At 46.3% G+C, this 12,658-nt stretch overlaps 2 protein-coding genes across 7 annotated transcripts in view; one reads left to right on the top strand and one right to left on the bottom strand.

Moving 5' to 3' along the window:
* DCAF1 (DDB1 and CUL4 associated factor 1) overlaps positions 1-11,539 on the bottom strand; it is a 93,747-nt gene extending 82,208 nt beyond the window's left edge. For 2 of the 6 annotated variants that reach the window (XM_002697028.7, XM_059880162.1), the window contains exon 1: positions 6,376-6,478. The gene's annotated coding sequence lies outside the window, so the exon portion shown is untranslated. Of the gene's footprint in view, positions 1-4,042; positions 4,095-5,075; positions 6,253-6,375; positions 6,479-6,737; positions 6,836-9,883; positions 9,975-11,469 lie in introns of those variants that run through there. The other 4 variants (XM_059880160.1, XM_059880161.1, XM_010817839.4 and 1 more) reach the window with 4 other exon arrangements.
* The window catches only part of RAD54L2 (RAD54 like 2), a 109,688-nt gene continuing 107,751 nt past the window's right edge, over positions 10,722-12,658 (top strand). The window contains exon 1 of the mRNA XM_059880164.1: positions 10,722-11,400. The gene's annotated coding sequence lies outside the window, so the exon portion shown is untranslated. The remainder of the gene's footprint in view (positions 11,401-12,658) is intronic.

Below are 12,658 nucleotides of genomic sequence, written 5' to 3'. Positions count from 1 at the left end.
CCAGGTCTCCCACACTGCAGGTGGCTTCTTTACCATCTGAACCACCAGGGAAGCCCCAGAATAATTACAGGTTTATTTTTTTTTTAAAGTTGTGAAGACAGCAAAGAGAATTCCCATACACCCGTCGCTCAGTTCAGGTTCCCCTAATGTTATCTTATAGTGACGTGATGTCAAAATTAAGAAACTGAAAATCAGTACACTACTTTTAACTAAACTCCAGATCTGACTCACAGTTCACCAGCTTTTCCATTCACATTCTTTTTCTGTTCCAAGATCTCATCCAGGACACATTACTTTTAGTTGTCATGTCTCCCTAATGTCCTATGGTCTGTGACAGTTTTTGAATCTTCCCTTGTTTTTATGACCTTGACAATCTGGAGGAGTATTAGCCAAGGGGTAGAATGGGGCGATGATTTTATCAAAGTTTCCCCCAATTTTATCAATGTTTCCCTCAGTAAAATTTTATGCTGAGGTAAGAGATCTAAAGACTGAGGAAAGTAGTAACATATGGTAACAGCAAAGTTAATCTCTTACAACACATTCTAAAAGTGCAGGAGAAACAGCTTTACTTGTGCATTCCACCCAACACTTGAAAGAATTACGATTACTCCTCAAATTATTCCAAAAAATTGAAGAGGAGGCAGACTTCCTAATGTACATAAAGCCAATACTACCCTGATACTAAAGACAGATAATATCACTAGCAATCTGCAGACCAATATGCTTTATGAAAATAGATGTAAAAATCCTTAATGAAATACTAGAAAAATGAAAACAGCAGGACATTAAGAGGATGAGATACCACAACCAAGTCGGATTTAGCCCAGGAATACAACGGTGGTTTGATATATGCAAATCAATTAAAGTAACACAATACATTAATAGAATGAAGGGGAGGCGGTGAGCCTGTGATTGATATAGAAGAAGCATCTGACAAAATCCAACATCCTTTTGTGAAAAACACTTGCTAAATCAGGAACAGAACTTCCTCAATAGGGCATGGTAAAGAGCATTAATTACAAAAACTCACAGCTGACATGGGCTTCCCAGATGGCTCAGTGAGTAAAGAATCCACCAGCAATGCAAGAAACATGAGTTTGACCCCGGGACGGGAAGATCCCCTGGAGGAGGGCATGGAAAGACACTCCAGTATTCCTGCCTGCAGAATCCCAAGGACAGAGGAGCCTGGAGGGCTACAGGGCCCATAAGGTCGCAGAGTCAGACACGACTGAAGCAACTAACAGTTAACACATGCTCAATGGTGAAAAGACTGAAAGCTTTCCCCCTAAAATCAGAAACAAAACAAAGATCTCTGTTTTCACAACTTAAGCACTGTGCTGAAGTTCTAGCCAGAAGAATTAAGACAAAAAAATTAAAAAGCATCCAAGTTGGAAAGGAAGAAGTAAAATTATCGTTATTGACAGATGATATGACCCAATATATAGTAAATCCTAAAGAACTGACAAATAAATACTACTGGAATTAATAAGCTAGCAAAGTTATAGAATACAACATTAACACAAAAATTACTTGTATTGCTGCACACTAGCAATAATAATCAAATATGAAATTAACAAAACAATTTCACTCAAAATAGCACTAAAAAAAGTAAAATGCTAAGGAATCAATTTAAGCCAAAAAGGCAAACAACTTCCTCAAAGCAAATTACAAAACATTGCTGGAAAAAATAAAATTAAAAAAGACCTAATAAATGCAAAGACATCCTGGAGTCAGGGATTAGAACACTTAATATTGTGAAGATGGCAATATCCTCCAAAAGGGGCAATTGTCAACATAATCCCTACAAGATCTAATGATCTTCTTTGCATTAGAGCAAATATCAATTCTAAAATTTATGTGTAACTGCAAGGAATCCTAAATGACCAAAACGATCTTGAAAAAAACAGAATTCACACATCTGACTTTAAAACTACTATGTAAAATAATCAAAATACTGTGATACAGGCATAAGGAAAGATATATATACCAATGCAGTGGAACTATGAGTCCAGAAATAAAATCTCACACTTATGCTCAACTGATATTCAACAAGTAGGCCAAACCCAGTCAACAGCGAACGAATTTGTTGAAAGACCATTACTAGAAAGACTAATGGTCTTTCAACAAATTGTGCTGAGACAACTGAATATTCACGTACCAAGGAATGAAGCTGGATCCTTGCTTCACATCACATACAAAAATTATCTCAAAATAAGTATAAGAGTTCAATATAAGAGTTTAAACCATAAAACTCTTAGAAGTAAACACAGGGGTAAATCTTCATGACCTTGAAATTGGCAAGAGATGTTCATCTGACATCAAAAGAATAAGCAACAAAGGAATAGATAAATTGGACTTCAATATTTAAAACTTTTGTGCCAAATACATTATCAAGAAAGTGAAAAGACAACCCATAGAATGGAAGAAAAGATTTGCAAATCAGAGCTGATAAGGATCAAGTATTCATAATATTTAAGAACGCCTACAACTCAACAACAACAAAGAAACCTGATTCAAAAACGGGCAAAGTGGCCAAAATAGCTCAGGTGGGAGAGCGTCAGACGGAAAAAATGGGCAAAGTACTTCAACAGGCATTTCTCCAGTGAAGACGTTCAAGTAGCCAAGAAGTACATGAAAAAATGTTCAACACAGATAGCCATTAGGGAAATAAAAATCAAAACTACAGTAAGATACCAACCATACCTACTAGGATGATCAAAACCAAAAAACTGTAAAGGTAGCACTAGCAAGGATATGGATAAACCGAATGAACACTGCCGACAGGAATGTAAAACAATACAACAGCTATAGAAAACAGTTCGAAGGCTCCTCAAAAAATTTATAAGAAAAAGTTAAACAGAATTACCTCAACCCAGAAGTTCCACTTCAAGGAACGTAACCAAAAGAATTGAAAACAGATATTCAAACACTTGTACACAAATGTTCAAAGCATACTCAATACAATATTGAGTATGTTTTGAATATTTGAATACAATATTCAAAAGAGGAAAACCCCAAAGGTTCATCAACACATGAATGGATAAACAAAATGTGGCTATATTCATACAATGCAGTTATTATTCAACCACAGAAAGGAATGAAGTACTGAGACATGTTACAGCTGTGGATGAACCTTTACAACAATACGCCAGGCAAAAAAACCCCAACAGAAAAGGTCACATATTCTATGATTCTATTTCTATGAAACATTCAGAATAGGTAAATCCATACACAGAAAACTGCAGAACGGTTGCCAGGAGCTTGGGGGAGGGAGAAGTAGCGAGTAACTGCTTAATGGATATAGGGTTTCGTCGTGAGGTGATAAAAATTTCTTGGAACTAAAGGAGGTGATGGCTGCACAACACTGCTAATCTACTACATGATTAATGGTTAATTTGTGGTATATGAATTTTACCATTTTTTTAATTGGGGGGGGGAAGGTCCAAGAGGGAATGCCTCTTGGATAACTTAAGCACTCAGCCTAGTAGGGCTTATAAAAGCAAAGTTTAAAGGAAATAATATCTCTAATGAAGGTCAACTCAAGTGCATTAAAATAGTAAAATTTTAGAGTTCAATTTAAAAACACACATGGACTTCTACTGTCATTTTCAAAATTTCAAATTAACTATGCCCAAATATAACTATAACTTTGGGAAAATCATTTGCCTAGAGAAAATATAAACTTAAACTAAGATAATAATGGCAATGAAAATTCATTTTACTCTCTATAAAAGACTATTAACAAAGTGCAAAAGGTGTAGCCATCTTGTTATGGACAAGACAGTGAAGGTACATTACTCATTCCATGTTTCAAAGTGAGTTCTTCCAGTGGTATGCAGAATTTATGGCCAGTCTAATGATACAGTAGTTACAATCGCTGAATATTAGTATGAAATAGACACTTATTATCCTGAAATTTTACAGCCATATTGTCCTTATTTTACAGATGAGGAAAGGGGCTTAGAGAGGTCCCCAAGGCCATTCGACTGGTACTTGGTAGAAAAGGGGTTCAAGCATTCAAATCCCAACTCTGCCAACATACCTGTGAGATCTTGGTCAAGTTATTTAACTTCTCCAAACCTCAATTTCCTTATCTGTAAAAGGGAAATGGTTGTTGTAAGAGTTAAACAATAATCCTGTCCACAAAATGGAATAATATAAAGCTCTACAAAAAATACGTAGAGGGAATTTACTGGCGATCCAGTGGTTAGGGCTCAGGCACTCTTACTACCAGGGCCCTGGGTTCAATCCCTGTTTAGGGAACTAAGATCTCTCAAGCCGCACGATGAAGATAAAAAGTAGAAAGTCCTTTATCCCAAAGGATGCCTGCAAAGTATTTAGGGGTGCTGTACCTGCAACTTATTTTCAAATGGTTCCACAAAATACATACCACATCTACAAGGCAAAATAATAACAACTGTTGACTCTAGATGGATAAAGAAGTATTCATTTTACTATACTCTCAACTTTATAATACACTTGAATTTTTTTTTTCCTAGTTAAAAAGCAGAAGAAAACTAAGAAGCATTTCCTTTCCTATATGGAACTCAGTACATTGTCAAGTGATAAAAGCAAAGTGTGAGTGTGTGTGTGTCTGTCTGTCCGTCCCTGGAGGAATACGTAAGAAACAGAAAATATTACTTTTCGGCAGGTAACTGACTTTCTGAAGGATAAAGGTAGAAGAAAGATTTTTCACTATGTCACTATCCTAGCTCTACCACTGTCCCACTATTTTGTTACCTTTGGTAACTTTCAAATTAAACCATAACATCTTGTCTTTTCGTAATACACAGTACTGTATAGCCTATTAGCTTAATTAAAAACTACCCCAAAGCCTAAAAAAAGTTCACTGTAACGACAGATCCCATAAGGTTACAATTCTGAAACAAATACTTGTACCCAATCTTCCTTATTTAAAACACACACACACACTGGGGAAAAAAACAAATTTGGAGCTTCAAGTAAAATTCACCTAATAATTAGTACGACATGTGAGTTCCTGTATACCAGCAGTCTATTACTGTCCATAACCGTGACAGAAACAACATAAATAATTTGGTAAGAAACCAACTTACCTCAATCACTTCAAACAAGTGGTTCATTCTACCAGATTCCTCGTCTATTAAGTCTCACTACTGTACAACAGAATAGTAAAACACTGTGCTCAACAACCAAAATATTTTGAGCATAAAAGGATTTCCTTTATAGTTTCTAAATTCTGTATCAATTTCCTTTATATTAAAAAACACATTACCACTAGAAAATGGATAATTGCAATATACAAAACCCAAATTTTGACAGCATCAAGGAGAAAAACAGCAAATTCCTAGTCTAATAATACAAGCTTACATAAACCTTTTAAGGTTTAATGAGACAAGAAAATTACAGAACACTGCCAATGAACCTCACTCCGTACACTAACAAAGCGTTTAGAACAAGAAGATGTTACTAATAATTAAAACACGTAGACTAATTTAAAGGCTTCATTGAAAAGACAAGAGTAAGGAAAAACTGAGGCCAACATGACATGGACGAGTCATCTGGGATTCAAAAAGAGCCTCTACAAACAGCCCCTAACTACTTCCTCAACAAAAACGATCCCGAGCGCTAACAGTGCAATAAGAGGAAGTGAGACGCAAACCGTCTAAGAAGAGAGAATTAAGCAAACGAATGACACTCAGTTAAAAACAACTATAACCCTCGTCAATAGGATCCCAGGAAGGTTGGCGGGCGCTCCAACGTTTGGCTCTAATCTGCAGAACCTCACACCTCGCCTTCCGCCCCTCCCCTCCACCGTCGGCATGGGAGGAGTCCCGGGAGAGCCCCGCCCCACCTCGCCCGAAAGAGAGCCGGGCGGGTGCAAGAGGGAGGTGGCACGAGGCCGAGGGAGGAGAGAGCCCGCCCAGGTGACTGGAGCTAGAGGCGGAGACACAGAATGGGAAGGGGGCCGCCGTAGGGCAAAGAAGATGGAGACCACCCCCCCACACACACCCTCCACCCCGTACAGAACTAAGACTAGGAGGACTGGGAAGTAAAAAGTGATGAGCGGAATGAGAGGGGCCCCTCCCCCAGACAGGGGCGGGCACACCCTTGCCCCCCACTCCGGGCGGAAGAGTTACTCTTGGGAAGCGTCTTTTGCGGACTGGAGGAAGAACGTGGAGGCCCCGCCCCCGAGCCCAAAATCTGGAGGAGTAAAAGTCTAGTCAGGCCCTGGACCAAGCCTCCCGGGAGGCCCGGCCCGCCCCCTCCCAGCCGGCGGCCCAGGCAGGTGCCGCCCCTCCCCCAGCCCGGCGCCCACTCTCCCGCCCGCCCGACCACGCGTCCAGTCTCCCCGCGCCCCTCTCAAAGAGGCGTCCCCCTTCCTTCCCCACTCACCTTCCGGGCGGCTCCGCCGCTCCCCCCTGACCCCGCCAGCGGCCACAGTTCACACACACCGCCTCAGGTCCCGCACTCACTCTCCCTCACTCACACACAGCGCGACCACGGCTCCGGAGCGGCCCACATATTATGCGTCACTCGCGTGCTACGTGCCCTGCGCGCGCGCGCGCGCGCTCCTCCCGACTTGGCGCGAGGACCGCAGGCAGGAGGCGGGAGGAGAACACCAGGGCGAGCCCCGGCGCCGCCTGGGAAATAAAGTTCCGCCCCTAGGGGCGGGACCCACCGAGTCGTGGTTGGCGCGCCCCGCGCGTTGACTTCTGGGGTTTGTAGTTTTAGTATAAACGCGAACTGCTACGTACTTATTGGCTGCTCAGGAAGACGGAAGCGAAAAGTGAGGCTCGATCCTCCCAGACCAACACCGGAACTGCTGGGTACCTTCTCAGTACTTTATTCGGCCCTGTGTGACATGTAGAAGTCTTTTAGTCTCCCATTTGCTCCATTGGACCTAGAACATACCAGGATCTAAGAAAATATTTCCTAAAGCGTGTGAGAAATCACGGCACTCGTTAAACAAAAGGCTTTGGTTTTTGTCTTTCTGTTCAAGACCCAGCCTGTAGAATCAATAAAAATTCATCCTAGGTATTATATGTGAAGCAGAGAAAAGGAAAGAATCAAAAGGAAATAGATTAAGGCAGAGCTGACTTCGGACGTCATCTAATTTCTTTATTTTGCAGCTGGGAAAAGTGAGACCGAGAGAGTGAGTGACTTGACTAACATCACACAACCAATTAGCAACAGAACCAAAACGACTCCTGACTCCGACTCGGGGATTCCTTTTTGGAGACGTGAAAGGTAAGCCCCACAGCTGAGCATACTCTCTCCCTAAGGAGGTTCTACTGCTGCTGCTGCTGCTAAGTCGCTTCAGTCGTGTCCGACTCTGTGCGACCCCATAGACAGCAGCCCACCAGGCTCCCCCGTCCCTGGGATTCTCCAGGCAAGAACACTGGAGTGGGTTGCCATTTCCTTCTCCATTGCGTGAAAGTGAAAAGTGAAAGTGAAGTCGCTCAGTCGCGACCGACTCGTGGCGACCCCATGGACTGTAGCCCACCAGGCTCCTCCATCCATTGGATTTTCTAGGCAAGAGTACTGGAGTGGCTTGCCATTGCCTTCCCCTACCCAGCCTTTATTCCTAGGAGTCCTAAGTTCCTACGCATTTTAATGGCGTCCTCACAGCAATTTCACATGGGAAACATGGGACACAGCAAGCTTGCTGCCATGCTCAGGTTCCATAGCTGTTAAGAAGCTAGCCAGAGCCTGGATGCTGGGTCTCCTAGTTCTGTTGCTCACAGGACCCCATTACCCGCCTTTAAGAAGAGACGTCCCTCCTTCACTTAGGTGTGTAACTTTAAACAGCTGATGCTCAGGCACAAAATTCTAGAATGTTGGGTGGCAGCAGGCAGACATGTCACCTTTCTGCAATGCCACACAGTTCTGTTCTCTGTGCTTCTGGGATTTTGCCTATCTCAGTAATAGCCACTAGCATTTCCTTTGACTTCATAGCTCTGAGCCAAGTGTTTTACCCACACGTTTTCATATAACCCTCACTGCGACCCTCACAGGGTAGGTACAGTTAGCCACCTCCACAGAGGAGAAATCTGAGCCCAGACTGGTTCCCCACGGAATGGTGCCTAGGTTTGTGGGTGCAGAGGCTGGACCAATAATTTTCCTACATCCGTCTTCCAGCACTCCTTCAACTGACTTTCCTGTTGTGATTCCGTGGACCATGAACCAAAAATGCATGAGCATGGAGCATTCAAGCCTTAGATACCCTCCCTCTATCCATGATCCAGCCAGTGCCCTGCAGCTTCCCCGCTGACTGGGGTCCTGAAAGGCCGACCTCTTGTGGGAACCCAGGTTCCCAGCTCCTCTATGCCTGTCACAGCCTCAGCCTGCCACCAGATGGCGCTGCTTATCTTCAGAAAATCAGCCTGGGGTGCTGGGTAAATGATGGGGAATAAGGGGTATATCCCAGAGGGCCTTTGGAGAAGCCAGGGCCCAGGGGGCTGCCGAAGCAGAATAGGAGCTATACAGAGCCTATCTAGCAACTGCTTCCTCCATAATCTGTTCTGTAATGCCTGCGGCCCCCCTATCTCTACCAAAGCTCCCCATGTACGCAGCCACACACCTGCAGGCACTCCTAGACTCCCCTGGGCTGCACACACATTTCATAGGTCAAGCACAGGTGCCAGAGACTCAAGGACTCCCGTGCACCGGCACCAATCCTCATAGTGAGCCTTTTCACATTTAAGTACATGCGAACACAAAGCTACAAATAATCGGGCTCACACTCTCAGCTTGGCCTGGCACATCACGCCTGAGTCACTGGAAAAAGAGATTCCTTGGCCTCTTTGGAAGAACGTTTCTGCTCTGCCTGTGCCTGTCTTCCACTGTGGTACACCTCAAAAATAAGCATCCAAAGGGCAAGAAGTCATGCTTGCAGGGCTGCCCAGTGGCAGAGGGAGGGCAAGAGCAGCTCAGCACCGAGTCCCACAGACTTAGATATGCTCCATCCGTCCTTCCTCCCCACACATGCCCATGCACTGGGCTAGAAAAAAATTGATAACATCAAGTCCTCTGCATTTTGGCATTCTTCTCCCTTTTCCCTTGTCTCCCCTAGCCCTCCCTTTTCCCTTTTCCACGTCCCCTTCTCTCCCATTACATGCTTCCGTGTTCACTGGACCCAGGTGCTCCCATCACCCACTCCCACCCTGGTGCCATCACAACTCCTGTGCCGCCTCCTCTCCCCCACATTTCTTCCCACTCTGCTGTTGGTTGAACAAGACTACTGCAAGTGTCCAGGAGTAACAGGTCCAAGCTCCGGAAACGCCAACCTCAGCCAAAAGGGAATTTGAATCATTCCCTGGGTGCCTTCCTCCTTCCTGGGAGCCCCCTACAGCCCCCTAGAAAGATGGAACACTGCCCTCATTTGCAAAGGTGGTGTGCAAAGCAAGCACCCCTGCATGACTGCATCCAAGTCCACTAATTCCATTTCACAGAGTGAAAACCAACGAGGCTGCACCTCATCCAGTGGTCACAGACACTGCAGTCTACAGAAGTCAGCCCCCTGCCCCTGCCTCCAGCCCACAGAGTCAGTTAAGAAATGAAACAGCAACCCCCCCTTCAAGCCTTGCCATAACTCCCATGTAACCAGGTCCCCAGCCAGAATGGGGAGCTCCCTGCAATATTTAAGACAGACTTCTCTATTTTTAGTTCTTCATCTGAAATTAAAATGGAATTGGACATGCTATATTTTATCTAGCAACCCCACCTCGGAACCACTGCTCAGCCACAGACCACCCCCAGGACTCCCCTTGGTGATTCCCCTGGTCTCGCTTAAATCATCTGCAAAATAGTTAGGAACAGCTGCCTCCCAGTGGGTCTCGTTAAAGGTTAGACCGGCCAGGCAGTCAAGGCTGCCTTATCCAAAAGCTCATCTGGGTGATACCAGGTTCAAAGTCCTCCGTTGTCTCTTGAATGCTGTCACTGATGGTCACAGATAAGAAAAGTTTCTTTTCCTCTTCATTGGGAAGTTTGCAGGAGATAGGTCATCAGCTGAGTCTAGCTTTGGAGGTCCACAGCCCCATGTCCTAACGCTGCTGCTCCCATTGCCCGAATGTGGGACCTTGACCTTCACCTCTCAAGCATCAGTTTCTCCAGCTGGAGAAAGGGAATAGTGCCTCCTTCCAGGCTTGCTATGGGGACCAAGCGTGATCATGCCTGTGAAGTGCTCAGCTTGGGGCCTGGTGCACAGGAAGTGCTAGCTAAGTGGTGGCTATTTCTATCGCAATTTTTCTTGGCCTCCGGCTGTCCCTGCTGCCATCCTGCAGGACCACATCAGCCCTGGTTGATTTCTGTTTGCTCCCGGTATTACTGCCTGCTGGAAGAGCTCAAGCTTTTCTCATCAAAATGAGAAATGAGCTCCTTTCCAGAAAAATCCTAAGGCACATTTCCAGACGCACTGGGAAGCAGTGGAGTAACCATCCTTAGGGATCATCTGTCCCTCTCTGGCCCAGCACAGAACTCTGAGTGGGTCAGAGGGTGGATTTAAGAGGATCGGCTCCTAGGCCTCCTCATGCCTGAAAAGGCTGCCATCGATCAAGGGTGAGGGCGGTCAAGGCCATGTCGCTGTCCCCAAACCAGCCTGTCGACCCTGCCTCCCTGCAGAGATGAAGCCTGCATCTGGAATCCTGCCCAGGGCACACTTACTCCTTTCCCTGGGCTCCTCTGGCTGGATGGCTATGTCACAATCAAAGTAGAGGCCACGGGGATGGCCAGAGATTATGTCCCCGGGCCACCCTCACAAAGGACCTGCCCAGCACCCACACGGGCTAGAACATGCAAAGGCCCAAACTCTGCCCTCCAGGTGCTCCCGAGACCTGTCAGATCCCCAAGCCTGGCTGCCCGTCGTCATCCTTCCTGACTCCTGGGGCTCTGCTCTTCCCAGAGGCGGTGCTCCAGGTAAGAGTTCAAGGTTGGCAAATAGGTACAGGCGAGGTAGGGAGAAAGCAGCCCCGGCCTCTTTTGCCTTAGGTTTCTAGAATTGTAAATCCTTCGGAAAAGAAACAACAGCAAAGTCAGCATTGAGGAGAGACACTGTTGCTCTTTTGACAATGCGTGTTTGTAGCTATGAGACTTCTACAGGATTCAGGACTCTCTGGCCTTCAAGTTATCACTTGAAGGTACTCTGCGGACTGCTCAGGGAGACCTCGATGAAGACTCAGGTCAGATAAAGCTTCCCACCCCATCAGTTCCTTCACTGGGAGGGGAGGCTAGGAGCAGAATGACTTTGTTTGATGAGCGGAAGCTGGTCTGACCCCCAATTCAGAGAGACCCACCACCACCACCTGGAGTAATCACCAACTGCCCCACCCCCAAGCTCAGCGGCGATGAACCTGGACCCCAAAGAGATACTGGCAGATGTGGGCAGGAGCTCAGTTAGACCTGGGAGCCAAAGCCATCAAGGTATGTGGGGCCGGGGCCGGGGGAGGGTGCCGTGTGCTTCGAAGTGCAGAGGATGTCCCGGGCTCTTACCATGAGGCACTTCCTCTTCATTCCTTCAGAGGTAGGGGGTGTCTCTCCATGAAAAGTCACATGATGTTCCTGGGGGGAGCCCCTCGGCCCACCTCCTGCTTCACCAGCCCAGACTTGTCACAGGGGGCCTTTTGTGAAGTCACAAAGCTGGCTGCCTCCTGCCAGGACCAGAGACCAGGACAGCCAGGGACTACTGGGCAAGACTTGGGGGGATGGAAGTCTTCATTCAGAAATGCCCTTTGGACTATTGACAGGGGTCTGGAGGGGTTCAGGTTGTAGGGAATGAGGGACTCTGTTGGAGACCCAGGAAAGCAGGTAGTGTCTCAGATCCTGGTCATTGCCAGAAAATGAGAACAGCTGGGGCTGTTTGGCTGTGGGTTTATCCCTCAAGGGCCACGGGTAGTGGGGAAGGAACATAGGCCACAGCTGAGTGCATACAGAGGTTCTGATCACTGATGTTCTGGGGGTTTCGTGGCAAAGAAGTTAAGACCTCCGTCTGAATGGGGGACCAGATCGGCGCAATCCATCCATGATCATCTGCTTATCGATTCCACCTGCTTCTTGGGCAATGCAGCCAAATTCTGCTGCGTTAATAAGCAGCCTTGATGGCCTTGGCAGGCACCTTCGCCTGTGGGTCTGCTCTGAGGTAGAAGACTGTCAGAAGAAATGCAAGTCCCCAGTGTTCACTCTCTCCAGAGTGTTGACATTCCCGCCCCCAGAGGAGCCAACCCAGGAGAGGAAACGGGAGAGAGGAGAAAGCCTCACTCCAAGAAGTGTGGGAAGTCAGCCACTATTGTCAGAGGTCACGGTGGGTACCGGGAGGGTGGGGGAGCCACTTGCCAGGAGCCCTGTTCTAAAAACTGATGAATGAGGTCTTTTTCCATGAAGGATTCCTGTGCCTAGCCCTATAACCGAGTCCCTTGGACTGAGAGGCTGCAGCACCCAGTGGAGACGACAGGTCCTGTCCGCAAGGGCCCACAGTCTAGGACCTGGGTGACCGAGCCTGGCTGCCCTCTTACAGAGAGGGCAAAGGTCCCAGAAAATGGGGCAGCCGGGAATCAGGGGCCCCGCCTCCCAGGCCAAGGCCTTACATTTCCCTGAAGATAAGAACAGACTAGAATCTTGAGGGCTTTTAACAGTTAAACCCAGAAAGCTTCACACCACCCCTGAGCGCCTGCAAGTCTGGGTC

This window comes from Bos taurus, chromosome 22, assembly GCF_002263795.3.
Source record: "Bos taurus isolate L1 Dominette 01449 registration number 42190680 breed Hereford chromosome 22, ARS-UCD2.0, whole genome shotgun sequence".
In the NCBI taxonomy this organism is placed as follows: domain Eukaryota; kingdom Metazoa; phylum Chordata; class Mammalia; order Artiodactyla; family Bovidae; genus Bos; species Bos taurus.
This window is presented reverse-complemented; position numbering and strand designations above follow the sequence as displayed.